This window comes from Lissotriton vulgaris, chromosome 6, assembly GCF_964263255.1.
Source record: "Lissotriton vulgaris chromosome 6, aLisVul1.2, whole genome shotgun sequence".
NCBI classification, from domain to species: Eukaryota; Metazoa; Chordata; class Amphibia; order Caudata; family Salamandridae; genus Lissotriton; species Lissotriton vulgaris.
The window spans coordinates 1,329,130,448-1,329,151,367 of NC_141694.1; the positions used below are offsets into that span (position 1 = coordinate 1,329,130,448).

The 20,920-nt window shown below is 43.8% G+C and overlaps 1 protein-coding gene across 2 annotated transcripts in view; it reads left to right on the forward strand.

Annotated features, from left to right (window-relative positions):
• Nucleotides 1-362: 362 nt before the first annotated feature.
• TAB2 (TGF-beta activated kinase 1 (MAP3K7) binding protein 2) overlaps nt 363-20,920 on the forward strand; it is a 269,185-nt gene continuing 248,627 nt past the window's right edge. Inside the window, exon 1 of one of the 2 annotated variants that reach the window (XM_086927464.1) lies at nt 363-606. The gene's annotated coding sequence lies outside the window, so the exon portion shown is untranslated. The remainder of the gene's footprint in view (nt 607-20,920) is intronic. The other variant, XM_086927465.1, reaches the window with a different exon arrangement.

The window sequence follows — 20,920 nt, forward strand, 5'->3', positions numbered from 1 at the left end:
ACTAAACACGAGCTTATTATTGGTTGGGAAAATACTTTAGAGTAGCTCATTGGCTGTAGGAGCTCGGAAAGTGCACGTGCCCCCGTGGCGCTGTCCTGAGCTGCTGCACGTCCCGCCCTCTGTCAGTAGGCGACTCTAGTAACGATAGCACAGATATGCTGATTTTTCAAGGGGTGTGAAACTTTACTCCTCCATTTCAATGAGCCGGTGCCCCTGGCAGCCGGAAGTTTCCTATTGCCCGGGTGCACGGGATTGGTGGAAGCATGTCAACTGTACCCTAAGGCGGGCTGAAGTCTGAGCATCGACTCCGCCCCGCAGCAGGTTCCTTGGTGCGTTCCGCTGGGAAGAGCCACCCGGTCTGTACTTGCGTTACGAGCGCGTCACCTCCTGCGGGGCCCCCTTCTGACTATCCCTCCCTCCCGTTGCTCCGGAGCACCGCGGCTTTCAGCCCGGGCCTAGGCCCCACCCTGTACCACGGTTGCAGAGAACCCCTTCTTTGCGCAGGGCTCAGGCTGATCTCCGCAGTTCCTGCTTGGACGACAAATCGGGTTCGCCTGCAACTCTCACCTCGGGCCTGCACCTCCGCCCGGGGTCCATAAGACTGAGGTGAGTGCTGTTCTACCTGCAGAGGGCCGCTGCTTCACAGAAGCAGGGCTGGACTCTGCATCCACTGCTTGCTGTTCCTGTTGTGGTCCCTAGCTGCGTACCCACCTCCACCTGTCTACTTCGCCCTGCTGCTCTTGTGCTTTCTTCCCACCGATTCTTTGGTCTACGGTTCTGTGTTGCTGTTGCTCTTTGACAGACGATCTGCTCTGCAGGGGGTGGAATTGGACTGCCTCTGGTCCTACTGCTTCTGTATGCTAACTTCCCACTGATTTCTGTGCCTACTGTGTTAGGGCTATGCGGATGCTAGGGTCCTCACACACTGCCCTGGTGTGTTGCTGAGATGCTAAAGACTTCGCACACACTGCTCTGCAGTGGTGGGGCTCGGCTTTATTCGTGCTCGTGGAGGCTAATCTGGGTCTCTGAATCAACCCATTCCTAGAGGAGGGAAAATGGGTTGGACATTAGACCATTCCACACCCAACTTCCATCCCAGGTAACTGCATGTGAACTCTCTGCCCCCACTACACCGCAGGGGCGGTACTGGGCTCCACACCCACCATTGTGAGGGCATGTTATTGAACTCTCCATACCCCGTATTCTGCACTCCACCCAGCCAAGTTTGGGCCATGGCTAGGTAACAAGTCGTTTCCGATTGAACCCTTTGACTACCTTATTAACATATGTGTGTGTGTGTAACAATCCGCTCCCATGACGTGATTATATCATGCGCACGATCCACAAATCTCAATGGACATGTCGTGCAAATGTTAAAGTAATCAAAGGGATTATGTTTATTCAGTGGACATGGGGTCGTGAAAGGTACACCCTTTAATACAGCCCATTGACATATACACTGATTAAGATGGGGCATAGACATCCATGCTTTTGAAAATGTTTTCATTTGTGAACGCTCTCCTGCTTTATCCAACTAAAATGTATATCCGAATGATCTGTTCACCTGTCCCAAAAGAGGGAAGGGACTCTTCTGAGTGTTTTTTGTCCCACTGCAAGTCGCCTGCAACTTGTGGTAGCTCGGACATTGCAATTGTTTTGTGGTCTGTTTACAACTACTCGTTGTACTTCCCTCAGACAGTCTTTGGAAGCAGGAGTCTAGAGTGCACCATGGCAAGTAATCGCCTAAAGTAACGTATTGCATACTTTGATGACTACATTAGATATTTGAACAGGGAGATAAGTCTGCCATTGGTTAATGTTTTAGGTCTCTAACATATGTTAATATCTAGTTATATGAAACCTTCTTTTCATTCAGTCCCTTGATTTAAATGGATATTTCAGGTTTAATATAACAACTTTACCAAAAGGCTGAGTCTAAGCTGGGGTGGCAAGGTGAGCAAAAGAACTATTCATTTAACCCATATCTCTTGACTGGTTTGAATATTTGATATACTCTGCATTCTGTCCATCATCTGTGTGTCTTTGTATCTTTTGCTTTCTTGCACTAAGTGCGCTGACTGCCACTGGATTCAAGGTTGTCTGGCTCATGAGGGGTGATGCCCCGAAACTGGTCCCAGGATGCTTGTTTCTGGTCCAGGGAGGAACTGGCTTGGCAGTTCGGGCTGGACTCGTCCCATGAGGCACACGGTCAAGACTGATTTGCATATGGCTGGGTCGGCATGGTGAGCAAAAGAGAGATGGATTTAACCCAGATCTCTTGACTGCGGGTGAATGTTTGATTTACTCTGCATTCCGATCATTATTTTTGTGTCTTTTGCTCAATATAACAACTTTAACAGGTTGAGAGTTATGATATTGTCAATCATTTGTGTCTCTCGAACTTGGCAAATGTTCTTGTAGTTATCAGAAAGGCTTTATTCCCAGGTGTGTCCAAGCCTTAACAAGGCCGATAACCAGAGTTGCCAACAAATCATAATACCATCTTTCATGGTAAAACAGCACTTTAGTATTTTTGCTACTTTTTACTCTACGTTGTTTATTATTTGTATTTTTCTTCCAGGCTTCAGATTCAAGCCGTATTTCAGTGGAGTGTGAATTTTCACCCCACACAGTGGAAACTTTTACCATAGTCTGGTAAGAGTGGAGCCCGCCAATTTCCCTCTAGGTCCTGATGAATGCCGCAGACCCTACTGGGCCACAAGGCAGAAACATATTGACCATCTTAAATTCGGTGGGGGACAATAAAATCCCCAATACACCGAACACTTATATTAAATACCATATAGATGCCAGTAATATTAAAACTAATTTGACAATTATAATAGCCTTTTAACTCACTTTTTGTATGTAAGGGCCCCCCACATGGTTTAGAAGTGCATCCATGTCGTCGGGTGTATGCCTGCCCTCTACCAAACCAAGTTTCTAGAGGGCGAGGACTGGTCAATGATGAAGCATGACACCAGGGTGTGTGTGACACCAGTCCTTCACTTTTTGTGTGATGGCTGCACTCACATTATAAGAAACTGTAGTATCCAGGACATCCAGCTAGGAGCGGCCCCATTTGTGATTAATAATCTATGACAGAAGCTGTCGGCTCCCAGTACCCCGTGCCTCTAGATCCCTTATCTCCTCTGGGTCTTGTGGTTACACATACAAAAATTGTAACCCGTGAAGGCTGATGCACAGAGCAGATACTGCAAGAATGTAGGTCAACCAGAATGTTAACCACTCTTATGTGTAAATATTAACGTCTAGTATTTTAGTTTAATATGTAATGCTGCTGCTTTAATTCCTGTCAAGTGTACACAGTCTGGCCCAGACACGAGGCCATTTCCACAACATTCTTCCTATATAGAAAACTTGCGCAAGTGAAAATCAACACCATTACCAACAGACAGTGGCAGCACACACTTCCCCATTACCAAGCGTCGGCAAGCTGCAACTCCACATGTCCTTGTGTTTTCTGAACATCATCCCAAATGGAGCAGCTGCTCGTAGTAGGTATATTAACAGTTAAGAATGTTATATGTGAAAGCAATTCAGAAAAGGGGGTGGTGATGGACAGAGTATCTGAATTAAGCAGAACACTTGTACCCAGTCAACAGATCAGGGCTTGATCCATCACCGTTTTTTAGCTCACTGCACCATCCCAGCTCAGAACCTGGCTACATGCAAATTAGTCTGTCCCTGGCCCAGTGCATCATGGGAACAGGGCAGACCAAACTACCAAGCCAATTCTTTTACCGGGAAGGAGACAAGTTTCCGGGGACTGGTTTCTGGCATTACAGCCGTCTTCGACCCGGCTTGCTTGAATCCTGATGGTGCAATGAGTAAGGGACTCATGTCTGAGCATACCCTTCCACGCTTATGGTGGACAAAACGATTCAGAAAAGGGGGTGGTGATGGACAGAGTATCTGGATTAAGCAGAACAGTCGTACCCAGTCAACAGATCAGGGCTTGATCCATCACCGAAGCTTGTTTCCTTCCCAGTAAAAAAATTGGCTTGGTAGTTTGGTCTGCCCTGTTCCCATGATGCACTGGGCCAGGGACAGACTAATTTGCATGTTGCCAGGTTCTGAGCTGGGATGGTGCAGTGAGCTAAAAACGGTGATGGATCAAGCCCTGATCTTTGGACTGGGTAGGAGTGGTCTGCTTAATTCAGATACTCTGTCCATCACCACCCCCTTTTCTGATATGTGAAAGCAAGCACCCATGGAACCTAGACTTGTACTGGACTGGCCCGATGCAATTAGTGTTCTCGTCTCTGCTAAGTTGCATGATATGGATCTTGGCACACTTAACTCGCTACAGTGAAGCTATCAGGTCGCCAGGAGGTTCAGAGGTGAGATTGATAAGCTATTCTTGATTTGCTAGTTGAATCGTGAACTGTCAGGGGCAGTTTGACTATTACCAAAGTCCGTTTTTAGAGGGAAACTTTGTCTTGTCATATATACAATCAATACACCTCCTGATGCCATCTAACATGGCCTAAGGCACGCATTCACTCCTGACCTGTAACTGCAATGCTGTATTTTGCCTAAAGTTCTATAAAAATGCTAGTGTTGACTTGCGTTGAGATGTTTTGCTTGGTTCTTGTGCAAACTTGATACATTTTGTGAACAGATGTGTCAAATTCTTTCAATGTTATTGGCCGCTGTGTACACTTAAACCACTTCTGGGTCCATAAATATAAATTATTGTCCTTTGTGTTTCAGAAATAGTGATAACCTTAACATGCCATGCTCTTGAGGAGTAAACAAAATCGTCAGTTCTCTGCTTTTCGCGACTGCATACATTTGTTCTCTTCTACGAAGTAAAAACTCAAATTTTAAAGGTTCATCTAGAAGATGCACTGGAGATGGAGCAGCTAACTTGTATGACCTTAAATGACCCAACTTTGATATTCAAGTAAAATTTGCATACTGCTTTGGGTTATGAAGCCAGTTGCTGCAAGCCTTAGGTAGAGAAGATATTTGGAAGTGATGCATTTTCTTCTATACTGCTGCCTCCATAAAACTTGCACAATTGGAGAAAAAAACTGCCATTCCATATTTGAACAAGGGCGACTCATCAAATAAACATGTCATGGTTATCAGAAATGTTTCATATGCACAAGCTAATAGCAATTTTTCTTTTGGATTAACATGCATTTCATGGGCAGTATCCGGTCCTTGCTAGTTGTCCAGTAATTTGACTGCCAGTTTGGGGAGTGCCAGTCTATTGAAGGAGATCTAGACAAAGAAATCTCAGGGCTCTATAGGGTCTGTGGTGCGAACACTGGAAGCCCAACCTAAATTTGAAAACCATTTGGGGAAAACCTCGAAATACACTTTGAATGATCAGTTTGATAACACAAAACCTTCCCACAACTTCTCCTTCAAGAAGATTGGGAGATTTTTTTTTTTTTTTTTTTATAAACCCACTATTTTATCTTTTCAGGAGTCAGACGTAGTTGGTATTGAAAATTGGAGCATATCTACCCTGAGCGCTATCCAGCTTGTTTGGTGATCCTATGATTCTTCAATGTGCTACCCTCCTAAGGTGGATGTAGAATTTAGCCACTGTATATTATGTGTAGAGACTTGTTTGATTTGGATCTCCGCCAGCCATGACTATGATCAGGCTAAAAAACAGTGTCATAAGTTCTTATAGCAGTTGTAAACCGCATAGAGTGTATCTTGAGTGAAATTCCTTAGTGAAGGATTGAATGGACATACTATGAAAGATCAGAGGAAGGGGGCATTATCATCCGCATCCATGTGTGTATTTATCAGACCAGACAAGCAGTCAGTTCTAGAGACTGCTGCCTAATTGGCCCTATTTAAAAGTAGCACCTATTTTTTTTATAATAGTAGAAATAGTGTTCATGTTAGTTGTTGGTCGTTGTAGTCCATAAAAAACAAAATCCCACTGTTGGTGATCAAAGACGTTCTTGGTATCTAAAATATTTGTGCTGTTCATTGCTTTGTTGGCAATTCATTAGTGGCATGTCTAGATCAGTATGTTGTCTTGTTTCTCTGCAAGGGACATTTACTACTGCAGAGAAGATCATTCTGCCTGCATATTTATTTTGTCATTCGAGTAGTAGGGAAACAAGATGCTATGGCTGAGGCCATGGAGACATATATACAATGTTGTCGCCTGCTGCTTGTCTCCCACCCCTTTCGTCTTTTTTTTTCTTTCTTGGTTACTATTTCCTAATCATTCAATGGGTAAGCCCTTTTTTAATTATTTCGTTTGCGTCATTGTTTCAACATTAAACTTGTCTTTTACCTTCCAGTTTTTTTAAACAAATAACCGGTTCATGTAGGTAAGAGACTAAGGGTGTACATGTGAGGGGTTACAAGCAAGGGGTTAAGGTAGGGGTGTAAGGGGTTGTGTGTAAGAGTATTCCCCTTACACTAAACTCTACACCCATAACCTCTTACTGCCTTGCACGTTAGTCTTACCTCCTTGCCCTTTAGCCCTCTACACTTAATACCTCTCTATAACCCCTTACCCATGTGAACTTACTTACCTCAGCCCCTTCTTATTAACCTCTGTCCCAAACCCTTACATTTTGACCCTTATCCTTGACCCTGTAAACGTATCTTTTCCTTTAACTCTTACTCTTTAACCACATATCTCACTCACTTTTTCTTTCAAAATATTCATATAATATCACCTAGATATTTTTATATTGTATGACTTACAATGAAAAGACATGATTAGATGGTCTATGATGATGGCTCTGATAACTGGAACTGCTGAGGTTCACTGGTTTTCTACGAGTGAAATCTTTAAGGGTTGGTTAGCGTGTGTGTGTGAGTGGCTGTATCTATGGCTGGTGGCTGTGTGAGTGGCTCTGTGGGTTGATGAGTGTGTTTGTGACTGACTGTAAGAGTGACTGAGTGGCTGTGTGAGTAGCTCTATGGGTGAGCGACTCTGTGTGTAAGTGGCTGTATGGGTAAGTGAGTGGGTGTATGAGTGGCTATTTTGCACAGTGCATGTTTGTGTGAGTGGCTGTATAGATGAGTGATTGGGCGCATGAGTGATTGTATTGTTGTGTGAAGGGTTATGTAAGTGGTTTTGTGGATGTATGGGTGAGCGAGTAGCTCTGTTAGTAGTCGTATGGGTGTGAGTGCGTAAAAATGCACAACTATGCAAAAACACTGCAGCCGTAGAATTGCATAAAAAAGTAGTGTGATAACCAGGTGGCGTGTACTCCAAATATGAAGAATCATGCAGACTGAGAACCAGTGGTAAATAACATACTGTTGCTACCCTAAGCCTCTTAACCAAATCCCCATAAAGGTTTGTATTTTATGTTGTAATATTGAAGAGATAAGATATTTTTTTGCAGCATGGTTAGATAACATCATTAGGCCAAACAATGTAACTCTATTACATGAGATTTGTTCTAGGATACCCTTGTTATTGGGTCGGTTACAGGATTACACATCCTGCTAAGCATGTAAACATGCCAGGGCTATTTGGTGTTATTTCATGTTAAACTCCAGTGTCTACAGAGCTGATTCTACTTATCTGCATTGTAGATAAGCAGTCAGGATGAAACATGTGCATGAGAATGCTTATTGGTTATAAGTTAATATAACCATTATTTTGGCAGTGCAAGGGCAAAAGTGTTTAACTAGCTGTATTTAAAACATTTTTTTTAAATGAAAATGGTCGTTATTACTTCATGTTATAGTTGTAATTAGCGGAGAGTGAAGTGCAGAAGTAAAACATGCTGTAGTAGAGGACTATATAGGCTTAGTACAGGACAACATGCTTGCCATTTCTGCTATGACAGTGATCCCAAAGTTGATGAGTGAGTATTTAATCAGGAATTTGTTTAGATTAATCTCAAATACCCCAGTGATAAACCAGATAAAAATGTTCACAGCTAGAGCATCAAATTTGATTTTATCGTATGTGCTGCTCCACATAACAGCAAATCCTTTGTCAGTAGGAGCGAAGTGATCATAACCAGTCGAGTATAAGGCGTGGGGTGAAGGAAAGTAAAGAATACATGATTTTCTTGGTCATGTTATCGCAACAATAACTTGTAATATCCCTATTGATACAGCATTTTTTTGCATCATTTTACTACTATGATCTCCCAAGCACCCCTTTATAAATTCTTCCTCCGTGTATCCCTCCTTTTGACTCATCCCAAACCTCAAACCACTAGGATTTCCCTAATCCCTCTTTAGAGACTCTTCCCTCCTTTTACTCATCCCAAGCCTCATCTTACTACTTTAATCTCCCAAATAACAACACTTTCTAGACTCTTCCATCCCTCCATTCTTTTTCAATCTAACAGACTTGCATGCCCACCACTCATATTAACACATTTCCCTATAGTAATCCACCATTAATCCTTTTTGGGTTCCAGAGTATGCTGCTACTCACCGAAAAGGGATTTTAATGCCTTGTCCAGGGTAGCCAGCGCTATATAAATGCAATTGCAATACAATAGTGTAGCCCTTGAGGAAATGCCCATGAGGAAACGGTTTGACCAAATAGATGTGACCAAATGGCACTCTTCCTGCAACACTGTATATGGCCCGGGAACCCAAGGAGATTGTTTTAAGAAAACCTGTTTAGTAGTTTTCCAGGAAGAACTCCCGTAGCTTCTCTGTTTTTAGGTCTCGCCTGTCGATGCGCATGCGCATCGAGCAAGCGAGACTATTGCGAGTTATCTACTCTTTATCCACACTGCAAGGAATCGTGGCGATTCCTTGCAGTGCCCGTGACTTTTAAGGTCAATGCGCATGCGCATTGAGCTTATGCGCATGCGCATTGACCTTAAAAGCGCGTGCGCGTGCACGTCTTTCTTTGTTTACCCCTCCGCCCCCTCCCGCCGTGTCGCATTTCTCCTCCCCCTCCCCTCTCTTCCTTCCGTCTTCCTGCCGTGTCGCACCTCTCCCCTCTCCGCCCCCTCCCCTGCCCGCCCCCTCCCGCCGTGTCGCATTTCTCCTCCCCCTCCCCTCTCTTCCTTCCGTCTTCCTGCCGTGTCGCACCTCTCCCCTCTCCGCCCCCTCCCCTGCCCGCCCCCTCCCCTGCCCGCCGTGTTACGGTGAAAGGCTTGTTGGACCTTTAACCTCTTTGCTAAAGAAACACTGTATAATATTTCCATTATATTTCAGCCCTCCGTGAATATTGAGTGTTCATTTTCATTTGAAATGTATTTTCACACTATGTCCCCTTCATCTTGTCTGTCTCTCATTCCTTTTCCTCATCTAGTATATACTCTTTTCCTTGGATTATCTCTCTCCCCCTACTTGTTTGTGTCGCTTTGGGGACCATTGGGTATGGGAATATTTATATTCTTACATAAACCCAATTATTTCTGGTTAAAAAAACGTTCTCGTCGATCTTTTCAATATTAATGCCTTACACATTAAGTGTTCTGAGCGCATTTATAAAATTATTTGTTTTTACACGGAAGGTGCAGGAGGCGGGTTCGAACCCTGTACCTTAGGCTCCGTAAGGCTGTTCCTTCTCCACTTATCTACCACAGTACGTTGTAACGGGGATTCTTACAGTATTGGATAATCGCGGCCCCACTCTGTACAATTACTGGGACACCGAATAGGATTTTTACCCTTTAGGCTCATTTACGATGTATTATGCAGGTGGCGCTTTCTAACCCTGTACTTCAGGCTTCGTAAGGCGAATTCTTGTCTCTATTTACCCACCACAGAACGATGCATTGGGGACTGAAAACTAAGTACCTGACCTCAATTTTATAGTAATAGGTAGCCGCTCTACAGTGGAGAACAACTGGGACACCAAATAGGATTTTCACTGATCAGGCTCTTATGCGAGCCATCATATTAATTGCTCATTTTCGTTTTTAGAACTTAAATCATGGCATATGTATTTGTTCACATGTTATTAGGGGTTGTCACATTCCTTTCATTTTACATGCCCGAGGATATTTAAGAAACTTTTCTCACTACTTATATGAGCTTATAATCATCAAAAATAGTGTTTTCTTATACACTTAAAGATGGCCGCCGTACCTTCATACAATGATAATGCTAAAGCCGGGTTGCATGTTTCAGCATTTCGCTCGTCAATTTCAGGTGCATCTAATTTTCCCTTATTAGGCTGACTATAAATATAGTCAGTTACCCTACAATCCTTTCTGGGTGAATCGGTGGCGGACTCCAGAGAGGACGAAGGCTCTGTGGATGACTGCAGGACGATTTATTACGATCGGTAAGGCTGCTATAGAAATGCAGTTATTTAAATTTCCCCTCTTAGAGCGTAGATGTTTAAGACAAGATTTTGTCACTAACATGGGGTGGACTAGTTGGGTACAAATTACCAGCCTGGCTTTGCGCTCATGACTCTCGTACCATTTCACTCGTAATGCGCATAGTGCACTGATAGAGCTTTTTGCTATAGTAGAGTTAGGTTTTATATTATTGAATACTGATTTTTCATTTTTAACTCTTATCACCAGCTCGGATAGGGAGAGTGATCCTCATAGGATCAAGAGCCTTGATCAGCATGTGAACCATATTACTGCTCAGTTCATTCTATATAGAATAGGATCTGCTAAAAAGGTCGAAAGAAAATATATTGTCACATTAGTCATAGGCTCTGTCTTGTGACTTACAAACCCTTCATGTTATTTGCCGCTTTTGGCCTTTCTGCCCTATTTGTTTCATCCAGCTCATCTTTTTCTCCCTCCTAGGCCTACTCACTCACCCTCACTCACCCTCACTCACCCTCACTCACCCTCACTCACCCTCACTCACCCTCACTCACCCTCCCTCACCCTCCCTCACCCTCCCTCACCCTCCCTCACCCTCCCTCACCCTCACCCTCCCTCACCCTCCCTCACCCTCCCTCACCCTCACTCACCCTCACTCACCCTCACTCACCCTCACTCACCCTCACTCACCCTCACTCACTCTCACTCACCCTCACTCACCCTCACTCACCCTCACTCACCCTCACTCACCCTCACTCACCCTCACCCACCCTCACCCACCCTCACCCACCCTCACTCTCACTCACCCTCACCCTCACTCACCCTCACCCTCACTCACCCTCACCCTCACTCACTCACCCTCACTCACCCTCACTCACCCTCACTCACCCTCACTCACCCTCACTCACCCTCACTCACCCTCACTCACCCTCACTCACCCTCACTCACCCTCACTCACCCTCACTCACCCTCACTCACCCTCACTCACCCTCACTCACCCTCACTCACCCTCACTCACCCTCACTCACCCTCACTCACCCTCACTCACCCTCACTCACCCTCACTCACCCTCACTCACCCTCACTCACCCTCACTCACCCTCACTCACCCTCACTCACCCTCACTCTCACTCTCACTCTCACCCTCACTCTCACCCTCACTCTCACCCTCACCCTCACTCTCACTCTCACTCTCACTCTCACTCTCACTCTCACTCTCACTCTCACTCTCACTCTCACTCTCACTCTCACTCTCACTCTCACTCTCACTCTCACTCTCACTCTCACTCTCACTCTCACTCTCACTCTCACTCTCACTCTCACTCTCACTCAACCCCTCACCCACCCTCAACCCCGCACCCTCACTCACCCTCAACCCCTCACTCACCCTCACTCACCCTCACTCACCCTCACCCTCAACCCCTCAGCCTCACCCTCACTCACCCTCAACCCCTCACCCTCACTCACCCTCAACCTCATGCTAAAGATTTACAAAAAAACCCATAAACAATTCTAAAAGCACTAACTCTAATGCTGCGAGACCTATTGCATTTCTAATGCTTGTTAAGTAACATGGTAGCTAACTACATTACAATGATTTTAAACAAATACATCTATGGAGTAACTTGTCCACATCATGCTAGTTCCCTGTGGATTAAGAGTTAGATTTTTCAGTCGGCTCTCCTAGAGCTTCCGGGGCCACAGGTTCTCTTCAGCTGTAGGAGGTAGGTTCTCTGGCTCATCGAGGTAGGCTGATATCCTCAGTGATTTGACAGTCGAGTATAGCGGTGCATAAAAGTTAGTCAAGCTGTCCAATGTATACCCAGAAGGGCTTGCAAGATTTGTCCCTAAAGATTGCATTTAATGAGTTGTTTGGGATCCACCACCCACACACATGAGGGCAAGTATTCTAACAATTGTGTTGCCATATCCAGTGTCTTTAAAAAGCCATTGTGTGGTTTGGGTTACTATTTAATCTGTGATTTGGATTTGGAATCGAAAATCAGCTAGAGCTGAGTAACCTCATTTTCTTAGATTATTCTTGCATTAATGAGCTCTAGCTGCCAGAGCTGTCTTCTTAATACAGTCTCCTAACTGAGCAGTCATGAAACTATTAACTTGAAACACAACCAAGTAGTCCATAATACAGACATTAACAGTGTCTCAGATTGGTACCTTGCTAGCAGTAGCTTTATTGTGAATGGAAAGTGCTCCAGCCTCTCTTTATTTATATTACTTTTAAAATTAGTCTTTAACCAAGATTTAGAAGTACCTTCTTTGGTATAGAGTTTTGAGAACACGCAGGAGGCCAAGATTGAACGTTTCTTGAAGGAACGCTGTGGATCATTGAAGAAGCAGTGAACAGCAAAGTTCCCAGAAAGATTACGGGACTACTGATTATGTGGAACTGAATAGTATGTACAGTATTTTTGCAGATGTTTTTATGCTCCCGCCTCCAGCTCCTCACCACCCTTAAGATCTCCATAATTTCCTCATTAACGCCAGAGACTACTTGCATGATTAGAATATCCGTGATTCTTGTAGGCTTCCCCATTATTTAAAAATAAGTGAAATCCACACAGATGACACCAGGCGAGGTCAATAATATGAGAATAGCTACATCTTGGAAGACCTGTGGGTCACTTTTGTTTGTCATGTATAAGACCGATGGTGAACCGGTTATTTTCCAAATGGGTTATTAACCTCCAACCTCATGCCTCTCACTTGCAGGATGCAACCTTAAATAGTGTAGAGAGTATTGCCACTAAAACCTCTTTGACCCCCTTTTTAGTACGGACTGTCTGGTTAGTAGGGTTAAACTGATTAAAGTTAAGTTTTCATACATCTTTGCCGATCAGATTGAGTTTTGAGTGTCTTGGGGGAGAAGCCAGAATCTTTTGAGATGCATCCGGCTATTAGATACATGCACTAAGTTTCTTTATGTTTTATCAAGCTGTGTTAAGAACCCGCCTCCCTCATTTCTGCAATCCCGTAACCACCCGACACTTTCACTTAGTCTCCAGTTAGAGTGAAAATCATTCTCCTACCGGACAGCCACACACCTCTAGCACTTAACGCACAGTGCAGTTACTTGAAAAATGGTTAGAGAGAAACAATACACTTACTTAAAGTTAGACACTATTTGATAACTCATTAACTGAAAAAAAGAGAAGTAGACCATCATATGACTGAAGAGCAGTTGCCAGGATGTGGCTGATGTTGACCTCTGCCCCTAGCCACTCCTTTAGCTCACAGAATTAGCAAGAAGTTGCAAAGAGAGGAGGAAAACAATACATTTTCTTCATTTGGTGAGATTCGCCTCGTAGACATTTAAGCCTGGGTTGTTTATCCTGAATTGTGAAACCAAATCAGGTTTTGCTCCTAGAGTTGGTCTTGTACCTGAGGCCCCATAGTAACAATAGTTCTTCATATGCGCAGTCTGAGGTGTATTAAAAATAATAATAATAATTTAAGCATAAGATGAATATCAACCTCTAAGTCGCTGCAAAGCTATTACAGCTATGACTGCGATCGAAACCAGGAAGAGTTTGTGTTCCTGAAAAGGAGTATACAGATGGCATTTATAAAGTTGGAAATCAAGCTGGATATCTTACCTCTTGTGGTTTCATTTCTTCATTGCCTACTACTATAAGGACATTGATGTGATAATTTTATCTCTTGAAGTTCGAAATTCACACTTTTTTAGGTGCAAGTCATAGTTATCTTAAACCCAACAATACTAAGGCTCCAACGTTTAATTTCATAATTTGAAAGTATTGTGAAACAACAATTTCAGACTAATCATGAGTAAATCCAATGTTTTGAAATTCATTTGACGCCCCTATTAAGTCTTGTTGACATAATGGTATAAGATGGGAACGTTGTACATCCTTACTTTGGCCTCTTAATAATGGAAACAGTTGTATATTTAAAATGTTATTTTATAAAGGAGCAAAGGCTTGAGTGAGTGCATGTACAGGGAATTGGAACTGTACTGGCATTGCTGTCTTCGATACATTTACTGTATTCGATTACAAATGTTCCTGCCGATTCATTTTTCGATGTTTATCCTATTGAATGTAACAAAAATCTCTTACATGCTGCAGAATTGAAAATGTAACCTCTTTGGTGTGGTTTTTGTAATTTGAGCACTGAAACAGCAGAACACAGTGCCAAAGTACATGACATGAAAGACCTGGAGAAAATATAGCTATCTGTTATTGTTGTGGGAAAAAGAGAGCCATGTTATAAGCTATTTTTGGGTGCTCCTCGTATTAAGAATGTGTCAGTAAATTTAGCTGTCGTTTGTATGTAAAATCTAAATTCTGCCAAGGTGCTTAATAGTTTGTCACGGTCCATATTCTTGATTTGTAACTTTTTAATAGGTTGTGTTTTCATTGGTTTATTTTGATGAAGCCCTGCCAGCATCGCCCTCAAACCCCTTGCCAAAATAATAAATTTGCACTTGAACAAATTCCACAATTGTGGGTAGTTTTTTCTCTTGTTTGAATTGTTATTTGCGATACCTATGTTAATCAAATTATCATTTTTAAAATCCGGATTGGGATTTTCTAATTAGGTACCTAAATTGAATTTAGGTTCATCAATGCCTTTGTGAATTGGGCACACTAGATTTGAAGCTGTCCTCTTTTCTTAAAATCACCCTACATCCAGGCTGATCGAATATGCATCCTTGAAAATAACAATGACCCAGCCATTAGGACGTGGTCATCCTTTCTTCATTCCGGAAAACTGGCAGCACGTTTATACATTCCATTTTTTTTTGTATAATTCACTGCTTGTTGCCGTTTAACATACAAGTTCATTGATTGGACGAGACATTCCGAAACAACTTTACTGTTCAAGTTGCTTAACTAAAATGTACTTGGATGATATTATCTGCTAGTTCCTCTTTTATTTGTGTTTTTTGGTTTGAATTGAGAAGCAGGTATTTACATATTTTCCATAAGTAGGTTACTTCTCTCCATCAGTTAAAATGACATGCAGTAAAATTGTCAGTTAAGAGAAGTTTTGCAACCATGTGTGGCCCATCTTTAGCCCCTTCATGGTACGGAGATTAAATTGTCATGCAGCAATTAATTTTTAGGTCGAGAATCTCGACCTATTGTGATTGAGTTCCTCCTCAAGGGGCGTAGAGGGGTGCACGCGCGGCGATTCAGGAACGTGAATGCGCACGTACAGGCATACGCACATCTCTTGCTCCACTTTCACACTCACGAAACACACACACACACGCACACGCACACGCACGCACACACACACACACACGCACACGCACACGCACACCAAGCCCCACTTACCAAGCCCCACTTACCGCATCAGTGGCTTCAGCCGCCACTCCTGACGCTACCGGTCCTCTGGCCATCCACTCCATGGGCGCGGGCGCAAAGACGGAAGTCCCGCCCCACGACAGCCGTGAGCGTGCACATCCCGAAACCGGAAGTTCGGGAGAGTGTACGCTCACGGCTTGTTAACACTTGCCTGGGAAAATATGTAGTCAATGGAGCGTTTCATCTGCACGTTCTTGCACAGATTATGGATGTTAGAAACTAATTGCTGAACTAAGTTTATTAAGCACATTTGTATTGCCTGCACTAATAGAGAGCTGTTATCATTTGTTTAAATTATGTAGCTTAATGGGGTCCGTCCGCTGCTCCATGTATGCGGCTGCTGGTTTCCCAACTGGTGCACTCTGCAATAGTTAATATTTCACGCTACTTTCCATCTTCGACTAAAGGTTTGCGTGCTAGATGTTAAAATAAAATAACATTACTAAGTATAATGCAAACCATGAGGCCTTTTTTTGGTGTAAGGGCCGTTAGAGTCAATTATGTTATGCCAAATCACCTGCTGTCTTCCATACCGGTAGCGCCGCTCCACGAGCACGGTTCTCTCAGAAGGCACAGGCCAGCTGTGACAAGGCTTGCAGTCACGGCCTCGCATCAAGAGCTTGGGTCACAGTGCTGATTCTGCTATCATTACAAATGACTGCGCAGTGAGCCCGGTTCCCGCCCTGCATGTAGTACTAAATAGAACAGGCAAGAAAAAGCTTCAGTGACTGCAATGAGTGGGTCCACTACTGTTTCAACGTATAGACATTACAGCTGAGGTACGTGTTTTTCATGTTGGGGGCTCACATCCTTCTGTTTCTGGCCTGGGTCCCTCGTGGGACAGAGAGCCGGCCCTGGAATCTACACTAATTCTCTACATGTTGACTTAATTAATTGCCAGCAGTAAGAAGGACCCAGGGGGCCAGTGTGGGCGAGGCTGCTAGGGCATCTGCCTTTTAGTAAGTAAGCCAACTTACTTTGGATACTGTTGATAAATAACATTGATGCTTCAATCAATCTGGGTTGCCTGCGGCCCCTGTCCTGTGGTGTACAGACTCTAAAAACTTTGCAGTCATGCAGCGTAAGGCTCCTCTGTTCAGTTTTCAGCTGCCTGCCGTTAGTATACTTAAGTTCATGTACTTTCTTAGTTTCTCGTTGCTCAAATGGGTGTAATTTCTGATATTATTTGTATGTCTGAATTGCTTGTGAGAAGGTGTCACTCATATTCGTTAAAATGTTCCTCATACTTACACTGAACCTGTGAAAATGTCGTACTTAGCAATCTGAAACCTTGACAGCTATGACCTTAAAGGCAGTCTCAGTAAAGTGTAGCCTGTAGTTCTCGTGTCTTATCTCGCTACGTTCGAGTCAGTTTGCTAATATGGGGCTGCCCGGTTTCTGCTGCAGTCAGGCAGAAGCAAAGATGTGTGCCGTGGGTAGTAAATCTTTCTGCAACATGTAAGGTATAACCTTTTTTTAAATGTAGGACTTACTGCATTAGTCGTGGGACTTGATACTATTTTAAAAACTAACTCGGTGGTGCTCATTTTATTTTCTTCTAAATTAAGTCATGAAATGAGTGATTCTCATGTTGTATTAAATTCTTTGCTACTAGGCATTAACTTACTTATTTTATGCCAATGACACAGTTCTCATAACCAGAACATCCAATGTCCTCCAAACTTTGCTGGATGCCTTTGATACATGTATGACCAATCTGGGCCTCAAGACAAATAGAACAAAGTCTTTTATAATGAAGTGTGGCCCCTAGATTACTAAAACGAGGACATTTGTTTTGGGTGACTCAGAGATTATACAAGTTCTCCATTTAACATTTGTATGTGTGCTTTTGGGTGTCGTTTTAATTGAAAATGTATTTTAAGAGTTAGGGCCTTGCAATTTAAAAGGTCAGTTGATGCAGTTTTTAGATTTTCTGAAAGATTGGGACGTAAACCAGCGAAGGGACTTCTATGTATTTTTAGAAGTAAGTACCACGCTGTTGCCATTTTTGGGGCTGGGGTAAGGGGATATTTCAACCCCAATTGTTTACAGATTATAGACAACACATTTTTGAAAAGGCTTCTCCCAGTTCCTCATTCGATGTCTGCAAACGTCTGTCTTAAACGAGTTCAGTTAGGATTTATAGAAGACCATATTCAGCTGCAGCCCTTGTTACTCAGGCTTAAGGTATGGAACAACCCAGCGGCCCATTTTTGTAGGTCCATGCTGGACGATTGTCTAATCCTGGATAGGGTTTTAGACATTCCGTGGTTCAAAAATATAAAAGACACTTTTGAAATGCAAGGCATTCCAAAATACTTTCATTTGGCGGACACCCTTGCTGTTAGTGTTATACCTAAAGTGAAAGAGCTTTACACCTAAAATATTAATATTACCCGTTCAACAAGCAGGGTAGTTGACCTTAAAGGCAGTCTCAGTAAAGTGTAGCCTGTAGTTCTCGTGTCTTATCTCACTACGTTCGAGTCAGTTTGCTAATATGGGGCTGCCCGGTTTCTGCTGCAGTCAGGCAGAAGCAAAGATGTGTGCCGTGGGTAGTAAATCTTTCTGCAACATGTAAGGTATAACCTTTTTTTAAATATAGGACTTACTGCATTAGTCGTGGGACTTGATACTACTTTAAAAACTAACTCAGTGGTGCTCATTTTATTTACTTCTAAATTAAGTCATGAAATGAGTGATTCTCATGTTGTATTCAATTCTTTGCTACTAGGCATTAACTTACTAAGCTATATTACTGGCATTCTAGACTACATTTTAATGCTGTGTAGAACCGCAACAGTCTTCATTTTTTCTTGTTAGGTCTCGTCCTCGAGACCTATTGCTGCCGAGATGCAGCTCAAGGGAGACAGACCGGGGCACGCGCGGCAATTCGGGACTGTGGACGCACACGCAGACACACACACACACACACACACACATCCCCTCCCTCTCTGGTTCAGTCTCGGCAGCAGGCAGAGTCGGTGGTCGGCGTGTCTCCTCTGGTGATCTTCAGCTTGCGCCGCGACAGCTGATGTGCACGCTCACGGCACTGCGTCTCGTGCGCTCTCACCGCGCTGTTTCGCGCCTGGCGATCCTCAGCTTGTTAAGGTATTTGTCTGAAAACTGCAATCCACTTTGAAGCAGGGTTCTTTTCTCTCCGCCAGGTACTTCTGTAGAGTGATCGATGGGTTCAACTAGAGCAGCGAGTGTTTCTGATCAAGGGGAGCTGCGACGTGAAGGTGAATTGTCAGCTGCTATGCGGTGCTTTGATGGGATAACCTAAATTCACATCTTTGCATAAAAAGCACTTAGTTAGGGAGAGCCTCATATCCTCGTTGAGCGCAAATCCAAATAAACTGCTTCTCGTAAAAATGCAGTTTCTTTAGGATAACAGGGCATGACCCCTCCATCGTCAAAAATGTTTTTTTTTTTGTTAAACTTTGGGTTGTTATGAGGTTTGAAGAATATTCTGAGTTCGTGTTGGCAGTGTCTGTGCCAGTGCTGCCTGACTACCTTGAGCACCTGCAGCACTGCGGAAAACGTTTGCTGCTTTCTGACCCTTATGTCAGTAGCACTGCTAGACTTACCTTGCTTGGCAGCCATGCTTCCCCACTTCACATCCGAACGTCCCCCGGGTACGCTGCGTGCCTCCGCTTTCGCGCTAGTATATCTGAGGAAGACGCGACCTGCTGATTGGCTGAAGCCCTGTTGAATTCCTCCTCCCACTGTTATCTCCTGATCACGTGATTACACAGCGTCCTTTGGATGTGTGTTTTGAGGGCAGGCGAATGCAGGTTTCTGTTTGTGCAGACCGGTGGTAAACCGTGTGAAAGAACGAGCTTCAATAGGTCTCCGGGGCGGCCTTTCCCGGGAGCGAAGGTTGAGCAGGTAGCTGGAGCACTCGCTGTGTGCTGCCAGCTTTGTAACCTTAGATGTCACGACAGAGGCAGAACATTGCAGCGTATCGTGTCTGTGCTCAGAAGGGACAAGCGTGCATCTAAAAATGCCAAGGCCAATGTTTAACTTTGCTGGAAATATTCCATCTTCGGTGAAAGGCAGTGTTTTCAACTATAACTCGGAGCAAGAATGGAACAGCAACTTCCCAGAAGTTGTTACTCCTAGGGGTCTGTCCCTTCAGAGCGCTGTTAGGTAGTACAGAGTATAAATGTAGAGAACGGTAAGAGTACAGTAGGTGTTTGGGTTATAGACAGATATTTTTAATTGTAGTTCTTGAAGTTCAGTTGAAGGTAATAAGCAGTAGTGTGGTTTTCAGACCCTCATACATGCCAAGGTTTTATAACCGGGAGCATGAAAAAATCTAGTGCATGTATTCTTCCATTGACTTCTATTGAAGTAAAGGCAAGTTCAGGCGGGCTACAGCTACATCAAGCCATTTTGGGCTTGGAAAATCTAGAGAATCCAGCCTGATTTGGGTCTGTTGGCTCGTTTTACTGCTTGTTCTTGTTTTTTTTTTTTGCATCATTAGGCGACCGGTCTTGACACCAAGCGCATTCAAATTCGCTGCACAGCGGAAGTGCTCCAGACAACTGCATAGCGACACAACAGCTAGTCACTTGCGCTGCTGTTGTGGTGTTCCCGGGCTTGCCATGCGTGCGGACTCTTTCTCCAAAGCCTCACGGATAAGTTCGCTGTGGCATCCTAACTAAGGAATTAAAGCAAAAAGAGCAATGGGGAGGGGTGATGGTTTGGAGGGGTGAGACTGAAGAAAGAGAGGAGGTTCGCACAGAGCCCCCCCACCCCCCTGTGCTCCGAGGACCCCGCACTCCTGCCCTTTTGAGCTGTCCTCATCAACAGTGGCAGATCTGCTCGGATCCGTGATCCAGGAACAAGCGCCCACCCGGATCCTAGGGGGCCGCACCATGGGGGCACAGGTATGGAAAACTTGACTCTCTAATACTCACTACTACTCACTCTAGTCCTCTCTACAACTCTCTACTACTCACTAACTATTAATCACTCTATTACTCTCTAGTACTCACTCTACAACTCTACTACACACTCCCTACTATGCACTCTCTACTACTTACTCACTATCACTCACTCTACTACTAGGTCTCGCATTTGCAAGAGATTAAGCTATTGGCATTGTAATTGACAATGCCATTTAGTTATCTGTTTTCAAAACCAATACATTAATAAAAATGTTGTAATTTACAATGTCAATAGCTCTAACTTTTGCAAAGGCGAGACCGTTGCATTGTAAATGCTTGTTTTTTTTTTTTAGCTCAGTACTTTAATAGTGTGCCGTGCAAAACTGACCTTCAATAGGAGGTTGCTCTCCATTTCAGTTTCTGTGTGTGTGTGTTTTTTTCTTGTT